At 36.6% G+C, this 15,445-nt stretch overlaps 1 long non-coding RNA gene across 1 annotated transcript in view; it reads left to right on the top strand.

The window, feature by feature from the left end:
* The window catches only part of LOC106054608 (uncharacterized), a 53,042-nt gene extending 37,823 nt beyond the window's left edge, over positions 1-15,219 (top strand). Inside the window, exons 2-3 of the long non-coding RNA XR_008776237.1 lie at positions 3,528-3,704; positions 13,082-15,219. This is a non-coding gene — a long non-coding RNA (uncharacterized LOC106054608). The remainder of the gene's footprint in view (positions 1-3,527; positions 3,705-13,081) is intronic.
* The last annotated feature ends 226 nt before the right edge of the window (positions 15,220-15,445 follow it).

Below are 15,445 nucleotides of genomic sequence, written 5' to 3'. Positions count from 1 at the left end.
TCTGTATACGTTGCAGCTTGGCTATTTTGTCATCAGGTATACCTGCTAGCACGGCGTTGCAGTAGTCAAGGCGGGAGAGTATGAATGCCACAGCTAGCGTTTTTGTTGACTCCGTTGTTAAATATGGTCGGATCTGGCCTAATCTGCGCAGCTGCAGATAAAGACCTTTGCAGAGCTGATTTATGTGTGGGTCGAAAGATAGTGTTGAGTCGAAGAAAACTGCAAGATTCCGCACTACATGGACAAAAGGAACATGGCAGTTCGTGATAAAGAGAGAATCTGTGCTTTCAACTTTTGAGACATTGTTCCTAGTGCCAATCTTAATTATTTCTGTCTTGTCTTCGTTCATCTTGAGTTTATTTTCAACCATCCAATCGCTCACCCTTGCAACGGTACTACTGATTTTCTCTGCCAGATGCGACACCTCTGAGGGTACTGATGAATCGTATAACTGTGAGTCATCGGCAAAGAAATGGTATAAGATGCCGGTTGGCCGTATGACACCGCTGAGTGGATATGTGTACATAGTGAACAGTACTGGGCCTAGAACTGATCCTTGGGGTACTCCGTACTTCAAAAGTAAGCTTGTTGATTCCGTCCCGCTAACAACGACACTTTGGGTGCGTTCCGTCAGGTAGGATCCAAGCCACTTTAGGATGACTCCTGCTAAACCAAAAGTTGCAGAGAATCTGGCCATCATAATTTCATGGTCTAGCGTATCAAAGGCTGCGGACAAGTCCAGCATAGAAAGAATTGATATGTGGCCTTTGTCGGAATTGTGAAGTAAGTCGTTTAGTACCCTGACCACTGCTGTCTCTGTGCTACGGCACTTCCTATATGCAGATTGAAATTCTTCCAAGAGACAGTACTGTTCAAGATGAGAAAGAATTTGCACTAACACGATGCGCTCCAGAAGCTTTGACAGGAAGGGAAGATTTGAAACCGGGCGATAGTTTTTTAGACATTCCGGGTCAAGACTGGATTTCTTTAATAAGGGCCTGACAAGTGCATGCTTAAATTGCTGTGGTACAATGCCTGAAGTCAGTGAAGAGTTCACAATGTTGGTAATTGTAGGTACAAGCTCATCTAAACATTCAAGGAGCAAGGAGGTTGGAATGGGATCAAGGTCACATGACTTATTTGGCATCTTCAAAATAGTACTTTTGACATAATCTTCAGATACACGCTGAAACTCGCAAAAAGGAGAATTTTGAAAAATTGGAGAGTGGTCAAGCTGTGATGAGAGGGATGGCATGTCATTTCTAATCTGCTCAATCTTCCCAATGAAGAATCTATTGAAGGAATCAGGAAGTTCAGATAATGGGATAGATGACGGCAAACGTTCGTTATTTGATCCCCCTAACATTTCAGCGGTGATCCTGAATAGCTCCTTTGAAGAATCAGAATTTTCGATTTTTTGTCGAATATGACTAGCTTTTGCGTCTCTAATCATACGGTTAACCTTGTTTTTTTCTCGTATGTATATTTGTCGATGTATCGTCAGACCTGTCTTTTGAAATGTACGTTCGGCACGTCGGCGAATAAGTTTGGCAGTCTTTATGTCTTCCGTCAACCAGGGTGCAGATGGCCTAACTGAGACTGTACGAGTGACAAGAGGTGCATGGCTGTCCAGCAACTTTTTCAAGCAAGAATTGTAATTGCTGAGAACGTCTGTGTTGCTCTGTTGCAACAGCAAAGAGGTCACGTCCATTTTGAAGGAGGCAATATCTATGGCTTTAAGTTTACGGGAAGTCACGTTTTTCTTTGGCCTTTTTGCTTTTGATAGGCGCATTTCAAAGTTTACGAGAAAATGATCTGACAAGCCGCGGTCTGAGACATTGAGTTTGGCTACAAGCTCACTTGCATTTGTAACAATCCAGTCAAGAGTATGGCCTTTGACGTGTGTCGGAACATTTATCAGTTGGTCTAAGTTGCGATCCTTTAGCGCATTTTTCAGCGACATCGCGTATGTCTCATTTTCACTGTCAAAATGCAAGTTCACATCGCCTATGACAAATAGATCTTTTGTTGATATGTGACTGTCAAGGAGGTCTTGAAATTCTTCGATGAAAACTTTTGTTGTCAATTTATTTCTCTTGCTTGGTGGTGGGCGGTACAGGAAAATAAAAGTCAGTGTTCTACTGTGGTGGGAAAGGCGAAACTCGCACATCTCAAAGGTGGTGTACGTTGAGCTTTCAGGTCTTATTTTTACATACTTGGCTAGACTATCTCTGTACAGTATTGCTAAGCCCCCTCCGCTGCCTGTTTTTCGAGGTAGACTCTTTAAAATAAAGCCTGGTGGCGTTAGCTCAGTGGTTCTTGGCTCATCACCAACTTCTTTAAACCATGTCTCACTAAGGAAAACGATGTCGTAGCTATCATCAGTGATGGTGTCTGCAAGCTCAAGAGCTTTGTTACTGCATGACTGGGCGTTGAGGTGCATTATTTTAAGCAGACTGGAGGATATAGTCACCAGAGGCGTAGCACATTTTGAAGACACCGGAGGAGTAATATCCCGAATTATAGGTTTTTGATGGGGACATCTGACCTCTGTTGTGTGAGGAGCAATAGGGGTGGGGTGGTTAATAAAACAGTTTAGTAGGGAACTGCTGAACTCTGTCGTAGAAGAAATGACAGGGGTAGGGGTGGGGTTAACAACACAGTTAAGAGTCCTGGAAACTGTGTGACATGTATCTGTTGAGTTGAATTGCGGTAGGTTATACCATAGGCGAATAAGACGCCCAGCCCTAGACCCACGAACTGTCGGCAGTTTACGCCCGATGCCAAGTCGACGAATATTTCGGAAAACCTCGCTGTCTAGTCGTGATTTGAGTAACACACATGTGCGTCCTATGCGACGTAATAGATTAGCGTCCATGACTCCAGTACGGTGATTTGACACACTAGGACTGATGACACACAGGTTTGCGCTGCGACTGCTATGTAGTGGCCACGGTACACGATTTTACCAAGCACATCAATCCCTCGGGCTATGAGTATCACTCTGTTACTGTTTATATAGATGCTTGTTAAACTAAAGGATAGTAAATGAATACAAAAACTAATTAAATTTAATTAACGTGACTTGAATCTATCGAACTAAATACACCAATCTATAGACGACATCTACACCAATCTAATGGTATCAGAAAGATCACTTAGCTCTAGAAAATAGCAACACAAAAATCCTCCAAAACGAGAGACGAAAAAACACGACTGCTGCCTGCTGGTGCAACAATTACATTAATGTTAGGCACCCTTTAGAGCTGGGTGGATTCAGGGGCATCAAAAAATTTGAAATTCCAGTCTGTTGAAGAATTAAAAAATATGTATTGTAAATAAGCACTATCGTTTTCTGTTCACCGGATATACCCAAAAAAAAAGTTGCTTATGGGTGTGCCTCAATTTCATGAAAAATCTCCAATTTAATGTGCGTTTTACTTAGTCTTAATGATTAATTAAACTTATTATTAATCTTAAAAGATCTTTAATTATTTTTTTTTGTGTGTGATATGTATCTCTTTCAGTTTCCCACTTCCAATGAAGATATTGGTGATACTTCAAGCACTGGCGTTGTTTCGATGTGCCGCGATGACAGATGAATTCTATGACGAGGAACCCGAGTTCGAATCCAAACGTCAGTGGTCACTAAGCTCAGACTGTTCCATGTGTATCACCTACAATGACCCTGAATACTGTACAAGGTAGTTAGTCTACGTTATTTCCTAGAAGTGAAAACAGTTCTGCCAGATCAAAACTCTAAGCCACACGAAAATGCCTGGAGTTTGAGCTGGTTGTCAGAGGCTCTTTTAGACGCAGGCCATTTGTAAAAAAATGTTTGTAAAATGTTTCACATGTTTCGGATGTTTCTTCAGAGACTGAAGATAATTTACTTCCTAGTCCAAACCTCCCGCAGGACGACTGGAGAGGGCAGAGTCAGGGTATGAACCAGGGACCATTGGGACGACCGAACGACAGTCCAGCGCGCATACTGCACGACCAGGCAGCCACTCAGCCATTGGTAGCATTTTTTGAGGCCGTGGAGTGCTTATATCCATTACCACTTCCGGTAATAACACCTCAATGCAAGCTAAATCACAACTGCAAAGATACTGAATGTCTAAAACAATTGTATAGGAAAGAACCCTGTTAAAATAAAACATAAATGTTAATAAATTATTCATATTAAATTCCAAAGTTTAATCAAATTCTCATTTGGCATATACTCCCGACTGCGTTCCTTGCTGTTGGTATCTGTGGCTGAATGTCTGCCTCTAAGCAACCATGAACCAACGTATCTTTTAGGGTCAGGACGTACTTGTGGTGGCCCAACTAATCTGATAACTAACAGTGAAGATACAGTTGTTGTCATCAGTGAACTTTTTGTCCGGCTGATGATAAGATTCGCAAAATTAATTATAAACGTTAAAATACCAGAAAAGTAATAATAAAAGTAATAATTTTTCCACACATTGAGAAAGGTACCGGTACGCCATACAGGTGCGTACCGTCACAAAAAAGCACTGTATATATATATTATTATAATATAAACAGTGCTTTTTTTTAATATAGGTGCCGGTACTCATTGATGGAATACGTAACTACTAATAAATTAATAATAAACGTTAAAATACAAGAAAAGTAATAATTTTTTCCCAACATTGGAAAAACTGCCGGTACGCCGTACCGGTGCGTACCGTCACAAAAAAGCACTGTATATATATATAAATAAATAAATAAATAAATATATATATATATATATATATATATATATATATATATATATATATATATATATAGGCCTATATATATATATAACTATTAGCCCATTAGTAACATTAGTAACCAGTTGAGACACTCGTTCGTTGATTTCCTTCTCCGAGCTTTTGGATATAGAAACACTGGTGTCAAGATCGGGTTATATTTATCGGAAATCACATACAAACTAACAAACAAAAGAAAGAAGACAAACGAAGAGGCGTTTGTCACGTGACAAAAAAAAACAGTCTCGAGCATTTGATGTAAGGGTGGAAGTTCACTTCCGGGCATTGACGTCACACTTAATCTATCATAATTACTTCCTGTGGAGTTTCTCTAAATCATTAGATGTTACAACTAAAGGCAGCCGGCAGACGAGTAATTGGTAGTCAGTTCAAAAAGCCTAAATATACGTGGAAACTTAAAAGCTTTAATCTACACCAGTATTGATGTTAGTTGTTTCCGGTCTATTCTCTTGTCTTTTTTGGGTTGCCCTAACTTGTGACATGGCTAGTGCTGATATACAACTATTTATCAAAGAAATACAGCTACTAGTTAATCCGAGCATTTTTCTTTGTTAACTAACACCTACAAATTACCTTTATTGAAATACATGTATTTAATTTTACAAGACAGTAAAGAAAGACAAGTTGATAGGCCTAAAGCCTAAACTGTATCGTAGGTGGGATTGGGTGGGTAAATATGTTGCTCTAGTTTCAGAGCATATCCGATGACCCAAACTCCACAATATTGCCTGAGTCAGCCAGGAAAACTGATGGCTTGGCAGAATTTAAGTCATTGTTTAATCATGACCTGATTGACCTAGGAGCACGCTGGACACCATTGTCTTCTTTTTTGAAGTAACGTCTGTATTCCATATGATAACGAGATATTTTTATTGAAGTGAGAATCTTCTATATATATAATTCTCTTCATGGCTTAAGAGTTTGGACACGCAAGAAGAAGTAAAGGAAAGTTCGCTCTTTTATTTCTGCAAGTCGTACGAACTAGAGTTACCCTACAAAAAAAAAAGAGGGAGAGGGAGAACCTCACCCATCACAAAATAGCAGGGCCGGACCATTGTGACCAAGAAAGGTCACCCTTTTTTTTTTATTTCTATTTCACGTAAATTTAGCGGTGAAAAAAGAGGGGCCCACTGCGGTCGCATAGGTTGCAGTGGCCTAAGGCCGGCCCAGCAAAATAGCGGCGTATGCTACGCCGCTGGTCGACTAGTATAAGAAATAAATAAATAATATGAGAAAAAAATATCGTTACGAAATAAAACACATTCAATCTTCAAACTGAAGATAGAAATCTTAAAATGACACTCTAAACACACAATATAATTTAATTTCAATATTAGATTCCCAAAAGTAGATATAATAAACTTATGAACTGACCGATCCCACTTATTATCTTCCCCTTTTATATATAGTGTACTAAAACTAGTCCCTAACAACTGAGAAATAATTCGAAATCTTTTTTTAGTACTATGGAAATATCCATGTATCAGCAGTATGAATTAAGTTATCATGTTTTCTCGTAGATAATTTGTCAATATTTTATTTACACAAACCTAATGATCTTGACGCGCGTATTACGTGACATAGAGTAGAGTAGACTACCACCTATCAGATCTTGCGATCTATGTACTATGGGGCAGATGATATAAAGGTCATCTGTCTCGTAAGGCCAACATAACAACCCACCGCTTGTCAGGTCTTTGTTGATTTAATTACAGAATATTAATGTGTCTAGGTATTAAAAGTAATATTAATTGCAATGTGTGTATGTTTTACACTTTTATAATTTATTATTACTTTTATAAGATACCATTCAGTCCCAGAGTTCAGCCCAACAGTCACACCAGACACACCGAGTTGTACATAAACTAATAAACGATGTGTATGATGGTTTAAAGTAAACTATGAATTTAATAAAATGAGATTTATACAATGAAATGAAATATGATTAATGGTAATGATAAATAAATACAAGTACATATAGATCCAATATAATATGAGAAATTACTAAATTATAATCTAGTTCCATTAACTACCGGCACTGAATTGTTATTTCAAATACAATAATAACCAACTCTTTATAGAGCGTCCGTCAGCATTGATCTCACAATATTTAAAGACAAAGATTCTGTAAACTGTTCAAGGTAACATAAGTATCTTCTAGCCAAGACGAAGAATCAAAGTTCAGAGTAGTACCAAAACTCACAACGTCATAATGTAACACCAAGTCTGGATATAGAAAACCGCAATCTGGATTCTGGAACCTCAGACTCACACCCAATAACTTGAAATTACAGACGAAAAACCTGAGACTTGAAACCTGAGACGAAAACCCTATAGAAAGACAAATAACAGATCTTCTAATCCTCTAATCTAATTACTAAAATACTAATACGACTGATTCCATATTTAAATAACTTTACAATGTGAAATAAAACTCACCCTAAACAGAGGTCAAATAATCCTTGAAGAATATATACCAAGGCCAACGCTAAGGCTGTCCAGTACCGAAGACACACGTATAATTCAGGAACTCCAAAGATTCAGCTTGGCTCTACAGCCCAAGATGGAGGAAATCTACCAAACGACCAGGAGGAAAAATGTGACGTCATATGATATAATAACGTCGAAGCGACAAGGGGAGAGCAACTAGTACACAATAATGAAAATACTGAAAATGACGTCATCGCCTATTGATGAAAACAGCGCTATTAGATAGAGAACATTTTTACTATGCAACTAATTGAACTAGATAATTCGTTGCGACTCCGCCTTTACTTTCCCCAACTTTAGTCAGGTACCCATTAGAGTTTGGAGGACTCAGGGGCGTCCTTGAAATTCCTAAATTAAAAATCCCAGTTTTCATTGAGATTCGAACCCGGGGCTTTTCGGTTCGGAAGCCAAGCGCTTTACCATTCGGCCTCCACGCCCCCAGTTACAAGACATAGTAATTCAATTATTGTATTGACTAGGATTAAAAACATTCATCGAGACTGAGTTTGATACTTGTAGTACCCGGTTCAGGGTTTCAGTTACTGTGTACTAATATTTTAACGGGGGCGCTGTGTGACCAGCAAAACGATCGGCTACCTTTTCTATGTAGTTATCAGGTCAGATCTGTGTCAACTGAGGATGGTTGTATCTCAATCAGGTCACAGTGAAGATTTAATCCAAGACTTATGCTGCGTATGTGATATATCTCACCTCAGTTAAAGGGAAACTCCGATAGTTTTTCAAATTTGAGTTATTGACATATTTAAATTCTGCGTATAAAGTTGTAATAGTAAACATTATATCATTTTTTATTTAAATGCTTAGAAAATTTTATATTTAATAAATTAATCAGTAAATTCTTGACATCTAAAAAAAAACTTGAGATTTTGTTTTAAGTTATTTCATGCGTCACTTCCCTAAACAATACTGAAAGAGAAACCTGATTTAACCAATCGTATCGTTTCATTCTTACAGTAGCTGATAGGCTTAGTGACGGCCTAGTCCAGAGCTATGATACATTTATATATATATAAATATGCATAGATAGATCCAAAAGCATTAGGATAACCAACTCGAGAAAAAAAAAGTAACATTTTCATCTAAGCCTCTCTCTATCCCAAGAAGTAAATAGATCGTGTGTCTGAATGATTCGAACAAACTGGTCAGTGTAAGGCTAGTCGAGACTACATGTAGTCGGTGATGACAAGACAACCAAGCCATAGTGTTTGTTGTGTGTTGAGTGGTCTGGCGAGAAAATACACACTGCCGTGATTAGTCAAGCATGTAAATCTACTTTTAATACGCAATTTTTCTTTGCTTACAAGATCCTAGATCTAACTGCATAAACAAAGATATATTTCTTTTATGAGAATGTAAACTTTGCTGTAAGGTCTCCTGTTATACAATAAGTCAATAGATTAAAACACCTTTGTGACGTCACGTAGAAACCCGGTGAAAGTCTGACTGTTTTGGATGCGCAGGAAAATTACGTCGGAAAAACATCAATTACTAAGTTATTATTGCAAATTTAAAAAAAAGAATAATATATTCATTATCTGTAAATCAAAACACATATTATATCAAAAATTGTCAAAACCATCGGAGTTTCCCTTTAATGTTCACTAACAAAGAGTCTGATATTAATAGAAAGAACACGTTTATATTAAACACATATTTTGGCACCTTTTTTCTTTTGGTTTGTTTTCCTATTTGTTTCCCTTTATATTTGTATCCATGCTATAAGTGATTACTATGATGGCTGCCTAGTCGTGCGGTATGCGCGCTGGGCTGTTCGGTCGTCTCAATGGTTCCGTTGCATACCCAGCCCGCTGCCATTTCCCGTCATCCTGCAGGTTTCCACTAGGAAGCAAATTATCTTCAACTCTGAAGGAACATCCGAAACATGTCAAACATTTCACAAACAAGCATCTAACTAGAAATAAAGTGATGCGGGGAAAAGTTGAAAGAAATTATGTCGCCTCAAATTAAGCAGAGCTATGGCACTTGAACGGAAACGTTATTGCGCCATTAGGAAGCAGGATTGTGGCACCGCTAACATATAGCCCTTTCAAATAATAATATTGCACTTTTGGAGGAGGTGGTTGCATGTATTTTTTATTTAATACAAATCTGTTACAGTTTTATATATGTATTTATGCCCTATAATTAATTGTTATTTATAGATGTTTTATGACTTTATTTGATGTAACAAATGTGGTCAATCAAATTTTAATAGTAAATATAATTTTTAAGTACATTAGTCATTGCCTATGCGATGCAACACTGGCAGATACATATTTCTTTTCAGTAATACTAGACCATCTCCAACATAATTCTAACACAAGTGAAGTCGACAAATCTTTTGATTGCATTCTTCGTGCGTGGGATTTGGCACTGTGATCTAAAATCCATTTAAGAAGATGAAAAAAAAAGAAAATATTGCGTTTTAAGAAAGGGGGTAATAATCACGCAACAGAGGAATGTAACAGTTACGTTCCCCTGAAATTGTTATTGTTTGTGACAGGTCAAGAAACTTGACTTATTATAAAACACACACACACATACAAAATGTCATCACCATTGTTTGCTCTCGTCTCTGTGTGTAGGTATGGAGAGTGTATAGCTACTGGTAACTGGTTTAGACTATTTGTGTGTTGGCTTTGAGTTTCATGTTTGGTCCTGATAAGAAAAACAAAATGTCCCCCCCCCCACCCCTATGCCCCTAGAAAGAAAACTTGAGCTATTGTATACCATTCCCCCAAAGACATCCAACTAAGTGATCTCCAGTAGCGATCAATTTTTAGTCACGTTTTTGCACAAGCGTTTAAACAAAATTACTTCGACCGACATTTTGATCCACACACAGAAAAGCACGAAGGGTGTGGTCTGAAATGTAGATAAAGTTTTAACTCTTTCTCTCCGAATTGACGATACCATCGTTGATTTGACCTCATTAAATTAAATTAATGTTTCATTTTATAAACTTTATTTTGTGTAATATAAAAAGAGCCTGCATTCCCCTTTAATTTTATACCAAATAAAATATTTTCCGATAACAAACGGCAAAGCTATTGATGCTTAATCAAACGGCAAAGCTATTGATGCTTAATCAAACGGCAAAGCTATTGATGCTTAATCAAACGGCAAAGCTATTGATGCTTAATCAAACGGCAAAGCTATTGATGATTAATCAAACGGCAAAGCTATTGATGCTTAATCAAACGGCAAAGCTATTGATGCTTAATCAAACGGCAAAGCTATTGATGCTTAATCAAGCGGCAAAGCTATTGATGCTTAATCAAGCGGCAAAGCTATTGATGCTTAATCAAACGGCAAAGCTATTGATGCTTAATCAAACGGCAAAGCTATTGATGCTTAATCAAACGGCAAAGCTATTGATGCTTAATCAAACGGCAAAGCTATTGATACTTAATCATAACGAGGTAGTGAAAAAGTAATGAGCAAAAAATGAAGAATTTGGTCCAAACGTGGGGAAATAATTACGGAGAGAAAGAGTTAAATGTGCCCCTTTCAGACCTTGCAGTCCTTGATGTCTGATAATGTAAAGATTATCAATGGCCAACGGTTAACGAGGATGACAAGTGGTCAGCTCAATGACAAACCGTCTTTACTTTCACCAATCAATGTCAAGTACAATAGAGGTGGATGGAAGTTCTAAGGATCAAACTCAGATACCTTGGTTCGAAAGTCCAGTGTTTTACAACTTGACCATAAAATCTCAGATAGAACTATTAAGTTCCTGAATTTATTATTTCCTCTCTTGTCTAACATTTTTGGAGGGTGGGGGAATATTAGGTGCAGATATCATATTTTTTTTACAAAGCTTCAATCAATTCACTATGTCTGTCTGTCTGGTCAGATGTTTGTACATGTCATTTATACCACACACAATCTCAGATCAAGCTGAAATTTTGTACAATTATTTCTTTTACCTGACAACACAAGAATCAATATTTAAAAAAAATACCAGTTAGTTAATTAATTATTGGTAATTAATTATTTTGCTTGGTATCTCGAACAAAGGAAAAAAAAACTTGACTGAAGTAGTGTTAGTATAAACCGAATTAGTTTCATTTATAGGTCGTCGTCTGAGTCTTAGTAAACACAAACCTGAAAAATAGGAAGAGACTATAGAAACAATATACAACTTTACAATCTTCCATGTTCATAGCCTCTCCACTAGCAGAGTGAGCCAAAAGTTCGAACTCAGGCTTACTCAGGTCGTTTCCACCCCACCCCCCTTTTTTTTATAGGTCTAAATGCTTTTTCATTGTTAGTCTAAATCTATTAAAAATTAAATGACAGGACTAATCCAACTATGATAGAATATATGAAAATATGATAGAACTATACTTAATATAAGTTTTGCTTTTTCTTTGTATTTTTTTTTAAAGTATTTTTTAAAAATATTTTCTTATTTGTTTAGTTTAAAGTTAATATATGTATAAAAAGCAATAGTAATAATAATTCTGTAATTTGGATACAGAGAGAGCTATCTATTTTAGGGCCTATGACTAATCTGTGTTGTTTCCTTTAATTACATTGCCTTTTACGTGTTAGATGAACTTGTAGTATATAAAATAGGTGCATACATTTATGCATAACAGAACCGTTTTTAATGCCCAAACGGGACACGTTGCCAACTATCCAATGTAGTGGCATAGCAGCCATAGCGCGAAGGGACTCATTGCACCCAGACTCTTCAATAATAGAGTCCCAAAGGACCATTGAAAGATTAAAGGTTTTCTTACTTTTAGAAAGTCGAATAAAGCATTGTTCGTCATGAAACTATTACTTCCAAAAGTCGTTTCTATAAAGAGTGTAAGGACGCTATTACTTACAAAAGGTGGTATGCTTACATACATTAGGATGCGTTTTTTACAAAGCTTATATAAACTCACTCTGTCTGTCTGTCTGTCTGTCGGTACAAAGTTTGTTCTCGTTATTTCTCCCACACCCTATCTCGGATTAAGCCGAAGTTTGCACAATTATTCATTAAACCTGACAACACAAGAATTAATTATTTTTTTTAAATTAACCAATTGGTTAATTAAATATTGTACTTAATTATTTTGTTTGGTATCTCGAACAAGGGAATGAACTAGTACTTGACTGAAGTGGTGGTATAAGCTGAATTAGTCCCCTTTATATGTGGCCGATTTAAAGTAAGTTTGAAACAAAGAATACATTACTATACAATCATCCATTTACATAAACACCTCACTAGCAGAGTGGTTAATATGTCGGCTTGCGGAGACGTGAGTCATGAGTTGGAATTCAGATCGTTCCCTTTTTTTTTTTTTTTTTTAACTGCTTTTTAAACCGATTACGGTAAAATTCTTTTTCCCCTCCCCTCGAATTTTTCCAACTGGTCCAGATAATTGATAGGATCCTAGCGTATTGAGAAAGCTTAAAGCATGAAATAGCTCTAAACAAAAACAATTGGTACAAATATTTCTAATCGCACATATTTATTGTTGTTAGTCTTGATCTATTACAAATGTAATTACATAACTGAGCCAAACTAATTGATACAATTTCACTTCGTATTAGTTTTGATTTTTTTTTTAAAGTTGTTTTTTTTTATTTTTCTTGTTGTAGGGCCTACACGTAGGTATACGTCTCCAAGTTTTTTTAGGTGACGGAGGGGGCAATATCATGTTCTTGACCCGGGGCCCATGATTTCCTTGCTACGCCAATGATGTAAAGTGTTATACTTATATTCGTGTGTCTTCTTTCAATGTAAGTTTGTCTTATGAAATTAATGACGCTTTCTATGTTTCCAGGTGTCTGAACAGCAAGTCATCGATTCCTTTTCACATGGCTAAACGAGCCTTTATAATGTCAAGGTCAACGAGGAATTCTGGGTGCGGTTGCTGTTTGATGAGCAGATTCACCAATAACTATTGCTGCCAAATCTGCAAGGCGGCCAAACGTGGCGTTTATTGAAACAAGATTCGAGTTATACCAAATTATACTTTTACTTAGCTGTATGCTTTATAAATCTATACATATAAATAGTCAATGTTCTATAAATAGTTATGCAAATTTTTTTTCCCGACTGTCTGTGTTTTGTCTGCTTGGATTTGCTGTAAATGATGTAAATGATGTTGACTACATTAAATGGTGAAGAAAAATAGACGATTTAACAAGCTCAGTTTTTTTAATTAATCTTCAACAAACGCCACGATCTCACTTCCAGCTACAATGGTACATTTGCCAGCATCGACAGGTAAACTTAGTGCGAACAGCAGGAACGGTGCAAACAGGCAAGCTGTTTTTTTTTTAAATGGGACTAACTGTATCCATGACATCGATTTAACAACTATATTGTTTGGGTATCGACAAACCATTAGACGTTAACAGCTGTCATTTTGAAATTCAAACAATTGTCAAGCGAATACGCTTACTAATGATGGCGTTAGTGTGGAGTCATAGCAGAACCTTTGTTTACGCAAGCGGCTTAAGCACCGAACTGGCTTTTTTTTTTTTCATACGTGATATTGGAGATTTTCACTATAAACTAAATAGGGTCAGGGACGCTAAACAGGGTCAGGGACGCTAAACAGGGTCAGGGACGCTAAACAGGGTCAGGGACGCTAAACAGGGTCAAGGACGCTTAATTGAAATTCAAAGTTTCCAACTAAATAAAAGATAAAACGGAAGTTGAACATTGGATTCTGCAATGCAAAGATTATTATTTAACTTAATAAAACATAGTGTGTCAATACTTACTTTTATTCTGTACACCGGATACACCAAAGCGCTACCTATTTATAGTGTGTTTTTCCCGCCATGTGTGAAAATCTTAAATATTATATTAACAAGAAAAAAAAATGAATTTGAAGTAGTAAAATAACAATTACATTCGAAACATAACATTTTTAATAGATTTTTAACAGGGCGTACTTCTTTTATTAGGGTAACTCCTAACCTTTGCACATATTAGAACTAACGATTGCTTTTTGGAAGGATAAAAACAAAAGGGGTGACCTACTTAAAATTACAACTTCTCAAGCTGTTTACACATTAGTAAAATAGCATAAGAACTATTGATATTGGAAAGATTTTTTACGATAAACTAAGCAATGTCAAGGACGATACAATGAACTTCACTTCTGCTAACTGAATTGAGCTATATTTTGTACAGTAGGCCTATCTCTATGCGTAGCAGTTGATCTTCCCGTCACATTTCCTTCATTGCCGCTAGTGTTTAGTTGCCCATTTGTTTTTAAATAAGTTTTATGTCACAGCGTGAAAGACTAATACTTTTTCATATGTAAAGTATTTTAGCTACATTAGGAACAGCTTAGAAAATTTAATTCTGCAGTGCTAAAAACTCTAATATACTTTTAAAAAGAAAATAAATAAAAACATTCCTAGACTGGACATGGTGATCTTTGAACACTACAAACAATGTCGTGAAAAAAAAAATTAAAAAGTTGAAATAAGTCGTTTTTTTGTGAAGTAATTATAAGCAGTAAAGTTGTTTTTTTTTCATCCTAACCTGTGTAACATATAATTTCGGTCTAGATTCAGTAATTAAACATCGAAAATAAGGTCTCCGAGTTGATCAATCGTGGATAAGAATTTGTTTCCGTTTTCCAGTCTAGATATAATATATATAGGTCTGTGAACATTCCTATAGTTTGAACACCGGATACACCAAAAAGTTAGCTATTTATAGTTTTTCCGCCATGTCTGAAAATCTCCAATACACGCTTAGTAGGTCTATAATTTATTGTTTATTCGCTAATGCCCAATCCGAAGTAGTAGTATGTCACCTCTCCGTGTGAACGCAGCTTTAATGATAAATCCGGTTTGATGATCGGCTGACCTATTTCACTTTAACCCAAACGAAATGCATTTATTGGTTGCCATTATTGTAACCATTCTTTTGAACAATACAGTTTAAACAATTCAAGGAAGAGTTTCTTTTTCATTTACCTTTTTTTAGTGTGTGTGAGTGTGTGTTTGTGTGTGTATCTTACAGAAATGCAAGTATTCTTACAGAATACATTGCCATACTATTGAATGCAGGACGTTTTGGGTTAAAGTGCGAAATGATTCTCCATTTCCTACTTTGCCTATGCATTCTATAGAATGACTTGGTCACTATCAGGCAAAGTAGAAAATGCCTTATTTAGAAA

The sequence above is a fragment of the Biomphalaria glabrata genome, chromosome 1 (genome assembly GCF_947242115.1).
Source record: "Biomphalaria glabrata chromosome 1, xgBioGlab47.1, whole genome shotgun sequence".
Lineage (NCBI taxonomy): Eukaryota > Metazoa > Mollusca > Gastropoda > Planorbidae > Biomphalaria > Biomphalaria glabrata.
The sequence above is the reverse complement of the archived record's forward strand: the minus strand, read 5'-3'. Positions and strand labels throughout refer to the sequence as shown.